Source organism: Protopterus annectens, chromosome 1.part0 (genome assembly GCF_019279795.1).
Source record: "Protopterus annectens isolate FY-2018-M chromosome 1.part0, PAN1.0, whole genome shotgun sequence".
Classification (NCBI taxonomy): Eukaryota; Metazoa; Chordata; order Ceratodontiformes; family Protopteridae; genus Protopterus; species Protopterus annectens.
Genome location: NC_056725.1, coordinates 918,266,158 through 918,283,224, shown reverse-complemented (window position 1 = coordinate 918,283,224; position 17,067 = coordinate 918,266,158).

The following is a 17,067-nucleotide window of genomic DNA, read 5'->3' as shown; positions in this document are numbered from 1 at the left end:
TGAAGATATCTACAAAAGAGTTAACAATATATTCATTACTGTATACGTTTTTCTCTTTGTATTTTATTTCATTAATATAGTTTGGTCCCTCTTTGATGTTTATGAGTCCAACTAGTGTTCTGGAGGGGGTTTGGGCCCATTCCGAATATCTGTGAAGGAGTTTGAGTTCTACCAAGGATTGATTTTGTAAGTGAAATGAACAAATTTTTTTTTGTATCACATGTAATTTCTTTTCCAGTTCAGGAGAAAAATCCTTTTGTAGTTGTGCATCAGTCATCTTTTGCTCATTGTTGAGGTTATTGATGTACAATTTCTCTTTTTTTTATAATAAGATGATTTTTGTATGAGTATTCCTCTGATGACCGCTTTGGCCGTAGCCCATTGGATATCTAAGGGGATGGTGGATAAGCAAGATTCTGCATCAAATTTTTCAGATAATCATTAATTTCCTGCAGAACATCTTCTTTTTTAAGAATGTTACTGTTTAGTGACCAAGTGGGACTACTACCATTGCGATTCAGGTGGTGAGTGGGATTAATACAAAGTGAGACATTCGAGTGGTCGGATATACATCTAGCCTCAATGGCAAAGTTTGTAATTTTGTTTGAAAAGATATCAGAGACCAAAAAATAATCAATTCTGGACCAGACTTTATGCGAAGCCGAATAAAACGTGAACTTATTTAGCTCTCTGTCATGGTCAAATATTAAAAAAGGGTCAACTAAGTTGAAGCTATTTATCAAATCCTGAATAGATGCAGTTACTTGCGAGGGCTGTTTTTATTTGAACTATCATTCAAGGGGTCCATGAGTGCATTCCAGTCACCACCAATAATGAAAAGATGATTAGGAAATTGAAGCAGTAGATTATGCATTTCATAGAAGAATAACTGCTGGTTTGTACAAGGGCTATACAGGTTTAAGAAAAGTAAAGGGGATTTTACCTGAGGGTAAGAGCAGGAAAATAAACACAATCTACCATTCGGGTCAAATTTAGTATTTAGCACTTCACCAGGAAAGGATTTTTTAATTATTATTACAGTGCCTTTTGATGCAAGACTATTCCCTGCTGATATCACAAGTTTAATCCAATTTCTTTTTTTAATATTATCCCATTGAACATTTGTCATATGGGTCTCCTGTAAAAAGACAATGTTGGATTTATCCTGAAAAATCAGGTGCATAACTAGTTTCTTTTTATTGATTTCTTGAAGCCCATTTACATTCTAGGAATTCACACTAATCATCATAATTAAATTGAAAATGTAGATACATGCTAGGATAAACTAAGAAAAAAGCCCTACCCGGGACGATGCAATTAATAAACACATTTTTTATATATGACAGAAAGTGTAATGTGGTAGTAAATCGTATTCTGGCATCCATGCTCCTTACCATAAACCCTGTGCCTAACCACCTGTCTCCCTGAGTCATTTTTGAAAAAGTTTTAGATAGATACGAGTGATCTGTTTTTAAATATTTTCCCTTATGAAGAATAATACAAGAACAGAGCAGGGAGACATATAAACTAACATCAATAGTCCAGGTGCCAACAAACATTGGACAACTACACCATCATGCTACTCCCAAAAATGTTAAGGAATATTGAAAAAACATATGTACATAGAATGGACAGTTAAAGGCAAAGTGACATTTGAGTTAGGAGTTAAAGGAGATAAAACAATACTACCATAAGAACATAATACATACAGCATTTTTTTTTAGATTATTGACCTCGAAAATTTCCATGCAAATAGGCAAGTGAGGTTGGAGTAATATAGACAATAAAAGTTATTAAGCAATTGAAACCAACACAATTTATAACCAGAGCTATTAATAACATTACAGCAGATAGTAACACAGGTTCTATTTATAACTGGCATAGCAGTAAGTACCATCATAACCTAATACTGTGTTTTGGTCTCCTGTTTGGAGAAGGGACAGTCAACATAGATAAGCTCTAACTGAGCATACTGCTCTAAAGGGAGGTTAATGAAGGGGGTAATTATAACAAGAAAAAATTACATGTTAAATATATACATCAACAAACAGAATAGCTCTGAGTAATGTAAATAAATTTTTTACCTATCTAGATATCTAGCTGGGTTTACTAAATACGCATTACACACAAAATTACATAACAATAGGATTAAAGAAGGAAAGACAGAAACAAGAGCATTAATTGACAACCTAAGCAGATAATTGGATTTTCACTAAATGCAGTTCACAATAAACTACATAACTCACATATCATCACTAACCAATAAAAAACATAGCTTAGCCAGCCTTTTTAGCAAGCAAGCAAGTTTTAGCAAGCCGGCTAATTAAACCAAGCACAAGCATACAGCATATCAAGCTCACTAGCTCTGTAGATCCACCTTCATTGAGAGAAAGAACAAGCCATCCATATCCTGCACTTTCAGTATAGAATTAAAACATCATGATTCATGAATCGTGATTGAATCATGGTGAAAGTAGTCAAAATGCTAATTTGTGTTACCATGCAACAACAGAGAAATTTCAAACTTGAAGACATATTTTCAGTAAAGGTAGAACAGCTGTGAAGCAGACTAATGGATTACTAAACAGGCAATTGTCTTTAGCTGTCTTTAAATAACTTTTGACAATTGCATAGGCTTTTTATTTTACTCATAGAGTCTGAGTCTGTATCACAAACACTTTCACAATGAGCACTTAAACACACACCTAAATACTAAATAGAAAACTAAATGTGAACACATAAAATATTATTTTTGAAAAACTAAAAGGCGCAGAAAAGTATGTCTGAAGTATGGCATTGTAGTTTTGCAACATGACCAGCAGATGGTAGCTACTATACAGTTTGATATGAAAGACTTTTGACAAAGTGATGTATTTGTATTGCTAGAAAAAAACTATATTGTAATAAATTCATTACTTAAACATAAGATTAGGCTGCTGAATTACCCTGACCAGAGTCCTTTATAGTCCATTTAAATTACCCCCATCCTGAAGTGTCCAGAAAGTGTTGTTTTGGATCCACTTCTTCTTCCCTAAGCTCTAATTCATGATATTAGCATTCCCAGAAATGCATTGCTTCTTCTTCTTCTGTTGTGACCTCTGACCTCGTGATGTCATCAGCTGATGTTCATGTTGCATTCTGGGTAATGGAATGTTGAAATGGCCCTGGGAGCTTAGGGAACCCTTGTGGAGCTCTAAATAAGGCCTCAACAGTCCACAGGGAGCCTCGTGCACTGATACAAATGAGACAACATATTGCTGAAGAGCTAGAAAGGAAAATAAAAACAAAAAAAAAAGCCAGGACATCCAGATGATGGTAAAAATAAGCTGGGAAGATGACAGGGTAAGTTAGAATCAGTTAGCAGTGTTAGAAAGCCAGCAGAGATAGGTTTTTGTAGGTGTATCCATCTTGGTTATGCTATTTGTTAGTCTTAACAGTAATTCATAGCTTTTAAGCATATACTGTATTATCTTGATTATATTATTTTACTAGCTTTAACAGTATAGCTAGTTAAGCAGGTAGTTCCTTGAAAGCTTGCATAAAAACTTTTTTTACTTCATCTGCAGAGTGTATTAGGAACTTCTGATTCCCATAGCTGAAGGAGAGGATGGCTGGGTATTTCATCTGGAAGCATAATTTTTTTTGATTAACAAAGCGCAAAAAGGAACTAGAGCTTGTCTTTGAGCCTTAATGGGTTGGGGTAAATCCTTTGCTATTGTAATCCTGTGACCTCTCCATGAAATGTTACTTTTCTTTTTTGCAGCCATGAGGAGTGTGGTAACATGTGCAGCATTTAGTAGCCTTGAATAAATCTGCCTAGGAACACCCTCATTTGTGATCTTCATAATTCTCCATGAGCTCTTTCAATAATGATTTCTTTAGCTAAGATTTTATTTTCAGTAATGTGTTCAAAAATCTCAGTTAGTATGACAGGTAGTTGGACTTGGTCAAACTTTTCTGGAATGCCACTTATTAGAATGTTGTTTCTCCTACTGCGTGCTTCTAAGTCTATTATTTTTTGCTGTAAGACACTAATAATTTTGTCATTTGTATTTACCTTGGTTTGTAAATCTTGTATCTGCTTTGAATTCTCCTCAGTTTTCTTGTCAATAAGATTAATTCTGGATGTCATTTGGTCTAGATTAGAACCAAATTAATTTAATTTGTCTGAGAATAATTTGAAATCTTCATGCAAGGGCTGTAATGCTGTTTTAAGGTCATCTAGTGAGAGAACAGACTCACATTTAGATTTAGCAGCTCCTTTATTTGAATCCTGTGTTGACTTATTTATTCTCTGCCTCTTAGCTGTTAAATCCTTTTCAGGTGACATTAGAGAAGATAGTTTGGTTTTAGACGTTATAGCATCCATGGATTCTTGTTGGTTAGCCATCACTGGGTGAATTAAAGTGTAGGTTTAGGCCACAAGGGAGTGACTTAAAGAATTCTCCTTTAACTTTTCTTATTTAGAACTCAGAACTCAGTCCTTCAGAGGAAATGATGCCACCATGCGGTTGTGGCCTTCAGCCGGTCACTAGAGGTAAGCCCTTGCAGAAAAATGACAACATTTTTCGTTTTAGACCAAAATGTTGCTATAGGTCTTTTCCATGAAGTGTGGTTTAGAAGAAATACTCCTTTCCTGTTCAATTCGGTGCCAGATGCAGGTTTTTTTTTTGCGGATAGATTTGGCTGATACAGGAGCAGCAGAGAGTGTGTGTTCAGTGCTCGGCGGCCATCTTGAACTCCGACCTTAGGGCTAGAATTTTATATCTGGCTTAAAGAGAACAGGCTGGAGCAATAGATATGTGTCCCACAGACTGCACCTTCTATGAACTGTCTTCAAATCGATGTGAATGTGATTTGTCTATTACCCAATTTAAGGACAACCTAGACCACTCGATGAAGAATTGAAAATTTGCACGGGGACTGCTACCCATGTCTATTATGGACAGAGGTACTTTATAAATGCCTGGCCCTCAAAGTCCTGTTTTGATACAAGACATCATTATCATTATTCTTTTGTGAAAACATGGTTAGGCTTAGAAAGCCCCCCCCCCCTACCCCCACCTCACTCAGGGTCATTAGTGTAGTAAAAATCTATGAATGTATGGATAAATGAATCTATAAATGATAGCCTCTCTGTGTAATAACTCATATGATCAGCTATCCAGTCCCTAGTGGGACTAACCCAGGCCACAAAGAGTAAATAAATAAAAGAAAAAGGTGATTTATGAGTATTCATCGGGATTCGTTGGTTAGAAAATGAGGGTGCTATGTGATGCAAAAGGAAAGTAAATTATTTGTTTTAATTTTTGTCAGTGCTATTGAAACAAGTAATTAAAGGATTTTTAACCAGAAGAATGGAATATTTGAAACCTGGATATAGATTCAGCCTTTTTAGATATAGTGGAATATACTCGGGATGTCTTCAAAAGTGTTATGTTATAATGTATTCAGTTAAATATTATAATGTATTCAGTTAAAGATTACGGCACAATAATATCATTTCCAAATATTGAGGCATTTGCAGGTCTGGAGAGAATGCCTAAAGTGTTTTGCTGAACTTAGAGGCTTTGAAGACTTAAGAATGTAAGAAGTTATTAAACTATAGTTATATCAAGGTCTGAATTAGCTGCATGTGGTTACCAGTTTAGGAAAATTAATAAATGAGTTCTGTGACTGGTCACCCATGGAAAGATCTGATGATGGTTTCATAGGGCTGAGCATAATGCTGGAGACAAGTGTAAATTAAATCATCCATGATTTTGGAAGAAAGGTGACGTTCAACTCTAAATATGTTGTGATGCCCTATTTGATTGGGAACATAAACTTGGATAATTATCTGCTCCAAGTGTTTCACATTTAAGTCAGCATTCAGCAGTTGTCCAGTTTATCTTGGCTGTCAGATCCAGAAATATAAGGGATGTGGTGCAGTCTTGCACAATGAGTTTCCACCCCTGACTTGCCCAGAAATGGTACTGTCAGCTTTTTATCCTCAGACCTGCTCTACTGCTCTACTGCTACCTTAATGGGCAATGAAAGGCTTTCATCCTCATTGCAGTACAATTTGCTTCATCATTCTAGATTTATGGCCTACAACAGATAAGAGAACACAGCAGAAGCTGTCAAACATATTCATTATAAGTTAGATAAAGTGATTTAGTGATGTATGGGTTTATCTTTCTATGATCCAATTTAACAGACGTGGAAGGAGGAAGGGTGTGCGCTGAGACAATGAATACAGATGTACATTTCATGTGTTGTCAAGAGGATGACAGGAGGACAGGCTTAAGGATTGGCTCCAACCAAAAAACCTTTTGGGGAAGTTATTTTGCACAGGGAGTTCCTATGCAGTGGAACAGCCAGTGTGGTATCACTTTCTGTGCCCCCATACGGTAGAAGCATGGGTAGGTGATGATGTCACCATCAAGAGATGTGGTCAGTCATTAATTATTGGATAGGACCAAACCCTGTTACATGATATACATTTGTCAGCTCTATAATTCTGTCATAAGCAACATATGAAATGCACATCTGTTCGTTGATCCCAGGAAAAGGCTTGCTCTGATCCTTTAATAAAAGAAACATCAGTAATCAGCTCTGTCCTTTCTCAGTAGTTGGCCTTAAAGTATTACAGTGTTGAGTGTGATAGAAACAGTAGTTATTCGATCTGTGCTTTTCCAACAATAACAAGTACCTTGAAATTAGTATTGCAGGAAAGTGTCCTTTGCCAACAAAATATGATTATGATTAAGATTACAAGGATGGAATTTAGCATAGTAGGTCAATGAAGAGGACAATATAATCCAGAATTTCAAACATGTACACTAAAAGACAAAGATTTTCTATGAAGGTATACAGAAGTTTTCCAAACGGAGAATATGACTGGCTTCTATCTAGACACAGCATCTACTGCTAGTTTAATAATACCCTGTACTTCCATGAAAGAAGCTATTACTAGGAAACACGAGAGGTTAAAAGACAAGCAATCTCTGATACAGACAGGTCCAGTATACCCATGTGGACTGAACGTCTGCCTGCCTACTCTTATACATTCCTTGCTCACCTTGTTTAGGGGACAGTTTTATTAATAAATGTCATCTTAGGTGATATCATGCTAGTTTATTATTATTACAGTACAAAACGTGGAAGTTCTTTTAATAGGATTTTAATTTAAGAGCAGTGCTAGGCAAGATATTGCAGATTTAGGATTAGTCACTGGAAACTCAATACTCATAAAACTGAGAAGAGATTATCACATTTCAAATCCATATTAAGAAATACAATAATACCTAGGTTTTATTTGATAGGAAAACACCAGTGAGAAATAGATTGGTCTACACTAACTTCACTAAAATCCTGAATGAACCTCATATATACCACTGAATACAAATCTCCATGCATTCTTTAATATGGGTGATACTTTGACACAACAAATGATGGTGTTTCTACCAAACATTTCCAATTTCAAAGGAACAAATGAAAAAAAGAAGAATCATGTTCTTGGTTAACAATCACATTGTGCATTCTGTGTTCATCTTTCATTTTGTCATCTTTACACTGACTGTAACTGCAAAACAATATATAACAACACTTAGAATAACCATCTTTATGCTCGTATTTTTATTTAATCTTGTTAACTCAGATAAATCATTTCAGCATAACAGACTGTTTTCAGTGAGAAGTCAGAGATTAGTGTTTAGCTAAGTTGTTCTCTGACAATTAGACTATATAAACTTGGAGGGTAGAGGAACCAAATTCAGACATGTAGTATATTTTGTTTATGCTGCACTATGAGAGTCATATAGTCTCACACAGGTGTTCGACTCAGTCTACCTTGTGCATAAACAAACTGCACAACTTTGATTCTGCCCATAATATTTTTTCCCATAACTACATAATCAGATGTCTGAATGTCAGAGACAATATCGCAAGGTCTACTGAACATTTCTGACATGCTGTTAACCTTGAAGTGCTTAGTGGTCATTTTCCATATGCTAGTTCTTCCAGTACTGAACCCATGATATTTGCTAATTCTTTGAATGGGACTTTTCTTGTATGGCCGTCAATACATTGTGGGAGATACCTCTTCTACAGGTCACAGTGACCACAGAGTTTGCATACTAAATACAGTATTTTAGAGGAAAGGGGGCAGCATGCTGATGAAGTGGTGGTGGGATGCTCTCCTTAACTCCTCACTGGAAATTGTAAAATGTTTTAATAAGAAACTTTCCACAAACAGTAGTGGTATTAGCTTGCTTTTCTGTTGTTCCACTTCGTCCCCACTGCTTACTAGTCATCAGCACCCTCCAAACCAGTTAGTCAATTTATCCCTCCATCACTGGAGGCAAGGTTCAGCTTGGACTGGACATCATTTGAGCAGCAATGAGGGATGTTTCAATATTCTTTTGCTATGCCCTACCTCATTCAGTGGTGTTTCATCTTATAGCAGGGTGGAGTATCATTCGTTCATGCTGCTCCTCTGGATCCATATATATTGCATTAACCACTAAGCTATAAAATCAACCAAAGCATGAATATGCTGTAATTTATATGACACCTTTGCAATAACATAAATATTTAAAAATAATTGTGTTTTGTAGTAACAATCACGTGATTACACTAAATAATGCAGTACAAATTTCAAGTTGTAACTTATTGTTGTATCCAATTTTACATGCATTTTCTGTCATACCCCAAAATATAGTGAGACAACAAAATCTGTAGGTGATTGATGTAATAGTACACAGTTTGTAGAAGAGCCCTGCTGTGTTTTCAGCTAAATGTTCCACAGAATATGGCTGCAGCCTTGCTTAATGCTGCAGCATTTTTTTACTAGTATAAGAACAGAGCTAATAGCTGATGTGACTAACCTCACACATAAAGCACACCGTACAGCAGCAAGGGATATCTGTTGTACTACATACTCTAAAAGTGCTATAAATAGATTTACCATCAGACTGCACTGCTGCTCTGACACATGCCCAGGTGGGATGAATCACTGGAATCCTCATATCAGCTTTGCAGGGAGTGTTAAAAAGTCAGGATACATTTAGACTGTATTACATTATAGCTAAAGAAGCAATACACGTGCATTGCATCTATAATAGGAAATACAGTGATATAATGGGATTATATATCATGTATCAAAACAGCAAAGGTCAGCACATTAGTTTTTTAATATAATATGCTGACTGACTGACCAAATGTCTAGCTGATTATCACTCTTCATATGTCTCTAGTGTGGGTTTTTAGGATGAAGTGCAATATTTCTTATAAACAGCTGCCATCTGCAAGTACAGAAACTGAATGATTTGCTGCTTGGTTTCTATTCAACACTCCTTTGTACTTAACTTTCCTTTCATTAATCTGAAAATAAGTAGAAAAGTAAAAAAAAAAACATATATTTATTGTATTCTTTTTTTTCTCTTATTGATGTTATCCAGATAATACCTCCTTGAAGCAATTGTCTGTTTTCAATGCTGATTCACAAACAAAGGTTTGACTACATGGTTTTATCATAACTGGACAATATGCACATGAAAAGTATGATAATCAAACTTACATCTGTAGTATATATGTTACTGTGAATGCATTATATTATTATGTCTATCTATCTATCTATCTATCTATCTATCTATCTATCTATCTATCTATCTATCCATCTATCTATCTATCTATCTATCTATCTATCTATCTATCTATGTATCTATCTATATCTATGTATCTGTCTATCTGTCTATGTATCTATCTACCTGTCTGTCTCTGTCTATCTATCTGTCTATCTATCTATCCATCTATCTATCTATCTATCTATCTATCTATCTATCTATCTATCTATCTGTCTATGTATCTATCTGTCTATGTATCTATCTATCTATCTATCTATCTATCTATCTATCTATCTATCTATCTATCTATCTATCTATCTATCTATCTATCTATCTGTCTATCTAGCCATCTATCTATCTATGTATCTATCTATCTATCTATCTATCTATCTATCTATCTATCTATCTATCTATCTGTATGTCTGTCTGTCTGTCTGTCTATCTATCTATCTATCTATCTATCTATCTATCTATCTATCTATCTATCTATGTATCTATCTACCTGTCTGTCTATCTATCTATCTATCTATCTATCTATCTGTCTGTCTGTCTGTCTGTCTGTCTGTCTGTCTATCTATCTATCTATCTATCTATCTATCTATCTATCTATCTATTTATTCTTTGTTTGGTGGATATGTGGGCTATTCCAAAAACCCTTTTTAACCATGACCCACATGGCCAAATCATGAAGTAAAAGGACCGAAGAAACAAATCATAGGCAACAACAGCATTCTGGTTTACAGTTAAGTGGATTCATATATTATGTTCACCCTAAAATAATACTGTCAGCTATTTACAGTTAGTAACTGTCTAATTGTATAGCACAGAGAAGTAAGGCCGTGTTCTTCATCCTTTTGTCCTGTGCTTGATTCCATTACACTCCAATTACATGGTGTAGCCTAAGTGTCTGTGTTATCCTTTAACTGAATCATTGGGGCTAGTGGGACATATTGTACCAACAAAGACACTTTAATTAACCCCGCAAGAACAGGATGAAACATCTATGGGATCAGTCTGGTAACATAACTCATGTATAACTCACTGAGTCACCAGGTTTCAAACAGAAAAAAACATGAACAACCTTTAAGTCTGCATATCCAAGTAGAAATGTCCTAGTAACTTGACTCTGTCATCAGGTACAGTGGCTCTACACTCATTAAGCTCTACAAAGACAGGATGATAGCTACCTTTCTGAGGCCAGATTCCACAATGTCATAAAAGTCATAGTATTCATAGAGCAGGACAAATATGACTGCTATCTGGTGAAGGCTTGTGTACATGTGAATGATCAGAAGTAATGAATCCAGGAGGACATGCAGAAAGAGATATAATGGAGCTTGCTGTGCATGTGAAAATACATCTAAGATTGTGTTCAGGAGTGGAATCTAATCCTCATGACTGGCTTTAACAATTTGCTGTAAATCTGAAGCTGTTCTAGGGTTTCCAGTATGTATCCACTCAGGACTAGATGATCATTACCCAGCTTGCTTTGGGAAGCATGGCCTGCACCTTTCATTCCATGGGCTGCACATACTTGCCAAAGCACTTGCTACTCTCATAGTGCTTTTTTTAGGCAAAGTCTACTTTTTGGACATTCCAACATAGCAAAATGACTTGCAGTAAATTTCAGTCTGGACTACATCAAAGTTGCTGTCTCTCGAGGCCAAACTGCATCTTAAACATGTTCGTATTTGAGCTGTTACAGATGCTTGGTTGAGGTGTGGCCAACTTCCTACCATGTATTCAGACCTGTTAGAAACTTGGAGGAGGGGTGCTAATACTTGTCAGAGACCAAACACTCTCGTGATAGAATCCCCCAAGATGCAGAAACAGAACTTACTGAACTTAAAATCAGTTCATAGCCTTCCATACATCAACTGCCATATCCCCGAAGACCATGAAAGATTTTTAAATGGACTTACTGAACTACCCATAAATAAATGCCTTTTTGATGGGGTACTTCAACTATCCATTGATCAACGTGAGCATGTATACCACAAAGTTTGGTAATGTCCAGAGATTCTTAGACTTAATGCTGCCTCCCTTGTACAAATAATTAACCAATCAACTATGAGTTAAAATCTTCTCATACTCACTACCATTACATCTCCTCTCACTACTCAAATAGTATCCTCATTTGTGGTCAAATCTGATCACACTTTGTTAGTCTTCTCTTTTAAGGCATTCAAACTTTTCACAATGAACACCTCTGAAATCAAAGACTTTAGAAAGACAACCCTATTAAAATGATATGATGAACTCTCAAATTTAAACTATGAAATTTCCAGCCTACATGTAGCCTCAGATGCCACTTATCCCTCAGGAATGAGAAAGAAACTGGCAGCATATTTGATCTCTCCACAAACATAGCAACAACAGTAAAAAACAGAATATACCAGAGCCATGAGTGGTAGTAAATCTGTTAATTCAGCTTATAGCAGTCATCATCTTCTTTCGGCAGTTCCCGTTAGGGGACGTCACAGTGGATCACCTGTTTCCATTTCTTCCTGTCCTCTGCATCTTGCTCTGTCACACCAGCCACCTGCATGTTCTCTCTCACCACATCCATAAACCTTATCTTAGGCCTTCCTCTTTTCCTGTTACCTGGCAGCTTCATCCTTAGCATCTTTTTCCCAATAAACTCAGCATCCCTCCTCAGCACATGTCCAAACTAAAGTAATCTTGCCTCTCTGGCTTTGTATCCAAACCTTCCAACCTGGGCTGACCCTCTAATATACTTATTCATAATCCTGTCCATCCTCTTCACACCCAGTGCAAATCTTAACATCTTTAACTCTGCCACATCCAGCTCAAACTCCTGCCTTTTTGTCAATGCCACTGTCTCCAACCATATAACATAGCTGGTCTTACTGCCCTCTTGTAGACCTTCTCTTTCACTCTTACAGGTACTCGTCTGTCACAAATCACTCCACACACCCTTCTCCAGCCACTCCATCCTGCCTGTACTCTCTTCTTCACCTCTCTTCCACACTCACCGTTACTCTGAACTATTGACCCCAAGTATTTAAAATCATCCACCTTTGCCACCTCTACTCCTTGCATCCTCACCATTCCTCTATCCTCCCTCTCATTCACACACATATATTCTGTCTTAGTCCTGCTGACCTTCATTCCTCTTCTCTCTAGAGCATATCTCCATCTCTCCAGGGTCTCCTCCACCTATTCCCTACTCTCACTACAGATCACAATGTCATCTGCAAACATCATAGTCCACGGGGACTCCTGTCTGATCTCGTCTGTCAACCTGCCCATCACCATTGCAAATACGAAAGGGCTCAGAGCTGATCCTTGATGTAACCCCACCTCCACCTTAAATGCATCCGTCACTCCCACAGCAAACCTCACCGCTGTTACACTACCCTCGTACATATCCTGTACCACTCTTACATACTTCTCTGACACTCCTGACTTCCTCATACAATACCACAACTCTTCTCTAGGAACCCTGTCATATGCTTTCTCTAAGTCTACAAAAACACAATACAACTCCTTCTGACATTCTCTCTACTTCTCCATCAACACTCTCAGAGCAAACATCAGATCTGTAGTGCTCTTTCCCAGCATGAAACCATACCACTGATCACTAATCATCACGTCCCTTCTTAACCTAGCTTCCACTACTCTTTCCCATAACTTCATGCTGTGACTGATCAATTTAATCCCTCTGTAGTTACTACAGCTCTGCACATCACCCTTATTCTTAAAAATCGGTACAAAAACACTTTTTCTCCATTCCTCAGGCATCCTCTCACTTTCCAAGATTTCATTAAACAATCTGGTTAAAAACTCCACTGCCATTTCACCTAAACACCTCCATGCTTCCACAGGTATGTCATCTGGGCCATCAGCCTTTCCATTCTTCATCTTCTTCATAGCTATCCTTACTTCCTCCTTGCTAATCCATTGTACTTCATGATTCACTATCCCTATATCATCCAACCTTCTCTCCCTCTCATTCTCTTCATTCATCAACCCCTCAAAGTACTCTTTCCATCTCCTCAACACACTCTCCTCACTTGTGAGTATGTTTCCCTCATTATCCTTTATCACCTTTACCTGCTGCACATCTTATCTTTCCTAGCTCGATCCCTCTGTCTAGCCAATCAGTACATGTCTTTTTCTCCCTCCTTAGTGTCCAACCTTTCATACAACTCTTCATATGTCTTATCCTTAGCCTTCACCACCTCTCTCCTTGCCATGCACCTCATCTCCTTATACTGCTGTCTACTTTCTTCATCTCTCTGACAATCCCATTTCTTCTTTGCCAACCTCTTTCTCTGTATACTCTCTTGTACTTCCTCATTCCACCACCATGTCTCCTTTTCGTCCTTCCTCTGTCCAGATGTCATACCAAGCACCTTTCTAGCCGTCTCCCTTACTAGCTCTGCTGTAGTTATGCAGCTATTTGGTAACTCTTCACTGCCACACAGTGCTTGTCTTAACTCATTCTTGAACTCCATCTCACAATTACCCTTTTTCAATTTCCACCATTTAATCCTTGGTGCTGCCCTCACACTCTTCCTCCTCTTCTTGATCACCAACGTCATCCTACAAACCACCATCCTATGCTGCCTAATGACACTTTCCCCGGTCACCACTTTAAAGTCTCCAATCTCCTTCAAACTAGCCGTCCTACATAAGATATAATCCACCTGTGTGCATCTTCCTCCACTCTTGTATGTCACCCTATGTTCCTCCCTCTTGTTAAAATACGTATTCACCACAGCCATGTCCATCCTTTTCACAAAATCCACTACCATCTGACCTTCTGCATTCCTTTGTTTAACACCATACCTACCCATCACTTCCTCATCCCCTCTGTTCCCGTCACCAACATGCCCATTGAAATCTGCTCCAATCACCACTCTCTCACCCTTGGGTATAGTCATCACCACTTCATCCAATTCACTCCAAAAATTTTCTTTCTCATCCATTGCACACCCAGCTTGTGGAGCATATGCACTAACAACATTCATCATTATACCATCAATTTCCAACTTCATAAACATCACTCTATCCGACACTCTTTTCACCTCCAAAACACTCTTAGAATACCGTTTCTTCATAATAACGCCTACGCCATTTCTCCTGCCATCCACACCATGGTAAAACAATTCTTCCATCTGGTCTCTTGCACACACAATATACCAACCTTCCTTCTGTCCATCATATCAGCTAGCTGTCTCCCTATACCAGTCATACTGCCAACATTCAAAGTTCTGACCCTCACTACCACAGTCTTAGCCATTCTCCTCTCTTCCTGCATTCAGCCATGCCTTCCGCCTCTTCTCCTTCTTCGGCCAACAGTAGCCCAATTTCTGCCAGCACCCTGATGGCTAACAGTACTGGTGGTGGTCGTTGTTAACCCGGGCCTCAACTGATCCGGTATGGAAATATTTACTGGTGTCCACATGAAACTATTTTGCGAAGTTTTACGCCGGATGCTCTTCCCAGCTTATAGCAGTAAATCTGTTTAGTCCACGCTATTTGCTGTGCCACTGTATTGTTGATCAATTGTCTTCAAATACATCCTGCCTAGACCAGTGTACAGTGTTGTCCTTTGTTCTGGAAAGTTAACAAAAGAAAAAAGAAAAAAAAAGAAACAATGGCTACCTTGTTATATGTATATACAGTGCAATCCCTACCCCACACATACAGTCATTTTCATCATAGACAACCCCCAAGCCTATCTATTAAAACAACTTTATTCACAGTGCAGAACTTGGACTTCTCACTGTGTTAAAAATAGAACAACCACACACATTCTGTGAAATCACATTGAGAGAATCTAAAGTATTAAATGTGGCTTCACATAAATGCAGACTAGTTCTGAAAAGCATGAATAATGACTTCTTAAACTGACCAAATGATAGCTGGGTCAGTCATTCTTACTTGCTGACAGCCCTCATACCTAGCGATTAAAGCAAAATATATTGATTATATACACCTCAAATATCAAATTGTAATAAAAGTAAAAACAGCAATTGGCCCCAATAATATATTTTAACCTACCTGCACACACACACACACACACACACACACACACACACACACACACACACACACACACACACACACACACACACACACACACACACACACACACACACACTCACACACACGGCCATCAGTTACAGCCACTTGTATACTTTAAACTTCAGGAGCTTGTGATCAAATAAATTAACAAATGCATAAGTAACTACCACACAGGAATGTATCTTGTTATCTCACTGTTTTCAGAATACATTCTTCATGTCACTGTCCGCAATTCCTCACGCTCCACCCCGCATATTCCTTCAACCTCTTAGCCCAAGAATCAAGGAGAATGGTATGAAGTAATTTGGGGTAAAGGACCAAAATCAGGGAGAGGTATTACTGTTACAGACTTAGAAAGTTACTAGAATACTAGGCTTTGCATTACTATACTTTTTCTAAAAGCTACTAAGTCTGAAATTCAAACGTCTGTTAGTATTTATTGACTGCAGTCCTCACTGATTTGCCAGAACATATTGTGAAATCAAACAAAGTTGAGAGCATGTAAGTCTTGCGTACATATATATATTACAAAAACAGAAAAAGTCAAATGCGCACATACACACACACACACACACACACACACACACACACACACACACACACACATACACTCGATGTGACTGCCATCAGTACATCCACTTGTATGACCCTAGAAGTTTGAAATTGATCAAATGAACAAATTAGTGAATAACACACAAATTAACTGCCTCACAGGAATGTGCCTTCCCAGCTTTTTTCTGCCAAATTACATAACACAGTCCACTGCCTATAACTCCCTTCACTTCTACCACTTTGAACACAAAGTGCTTCAGTGCTTCAGCATAAATCTTAAACTCTTAACTTAAGAATCACACAGAAAGCTAAACAGGAATGGGTGACAAAAATATCAAAATCAGGAACATATATTGCCATTATAAACATAAAATAATAGGATATGCATGAACATGCTTTTTCTTAAAACTCAGTGTCTATCATTTTTATTTTGGTGACTGTATTATTCACTGATTAGCACAAAAACACAAACGATGCATGGAAGGAATAGCCAAAATATGGGGCTAAATCAGAGACAACATCTGAAATCTGGGACAGTTCAGAGTATTTATACCCCTGCACCACACGCACAAACCTATAACACACACACACACACACACACACACACACACACACACACACACACACACATATATGTGAGCGCACACTCCCTCACTTATAATAAAGTACTTACCAACCTGCATAGTAGATAATAATGGGTGACACATGAAGTGCTAGTCAAAAAAAAAAAAAAACTTGTCGCCTGTGCTCATATTTCAATCATATTTTTTTCTGAAAACAAATCCACTACTTGCACCTTATACTTTCAATTTCTGGTTGCCTCAGTCTCAACCAGTCACATGAGGCAGCC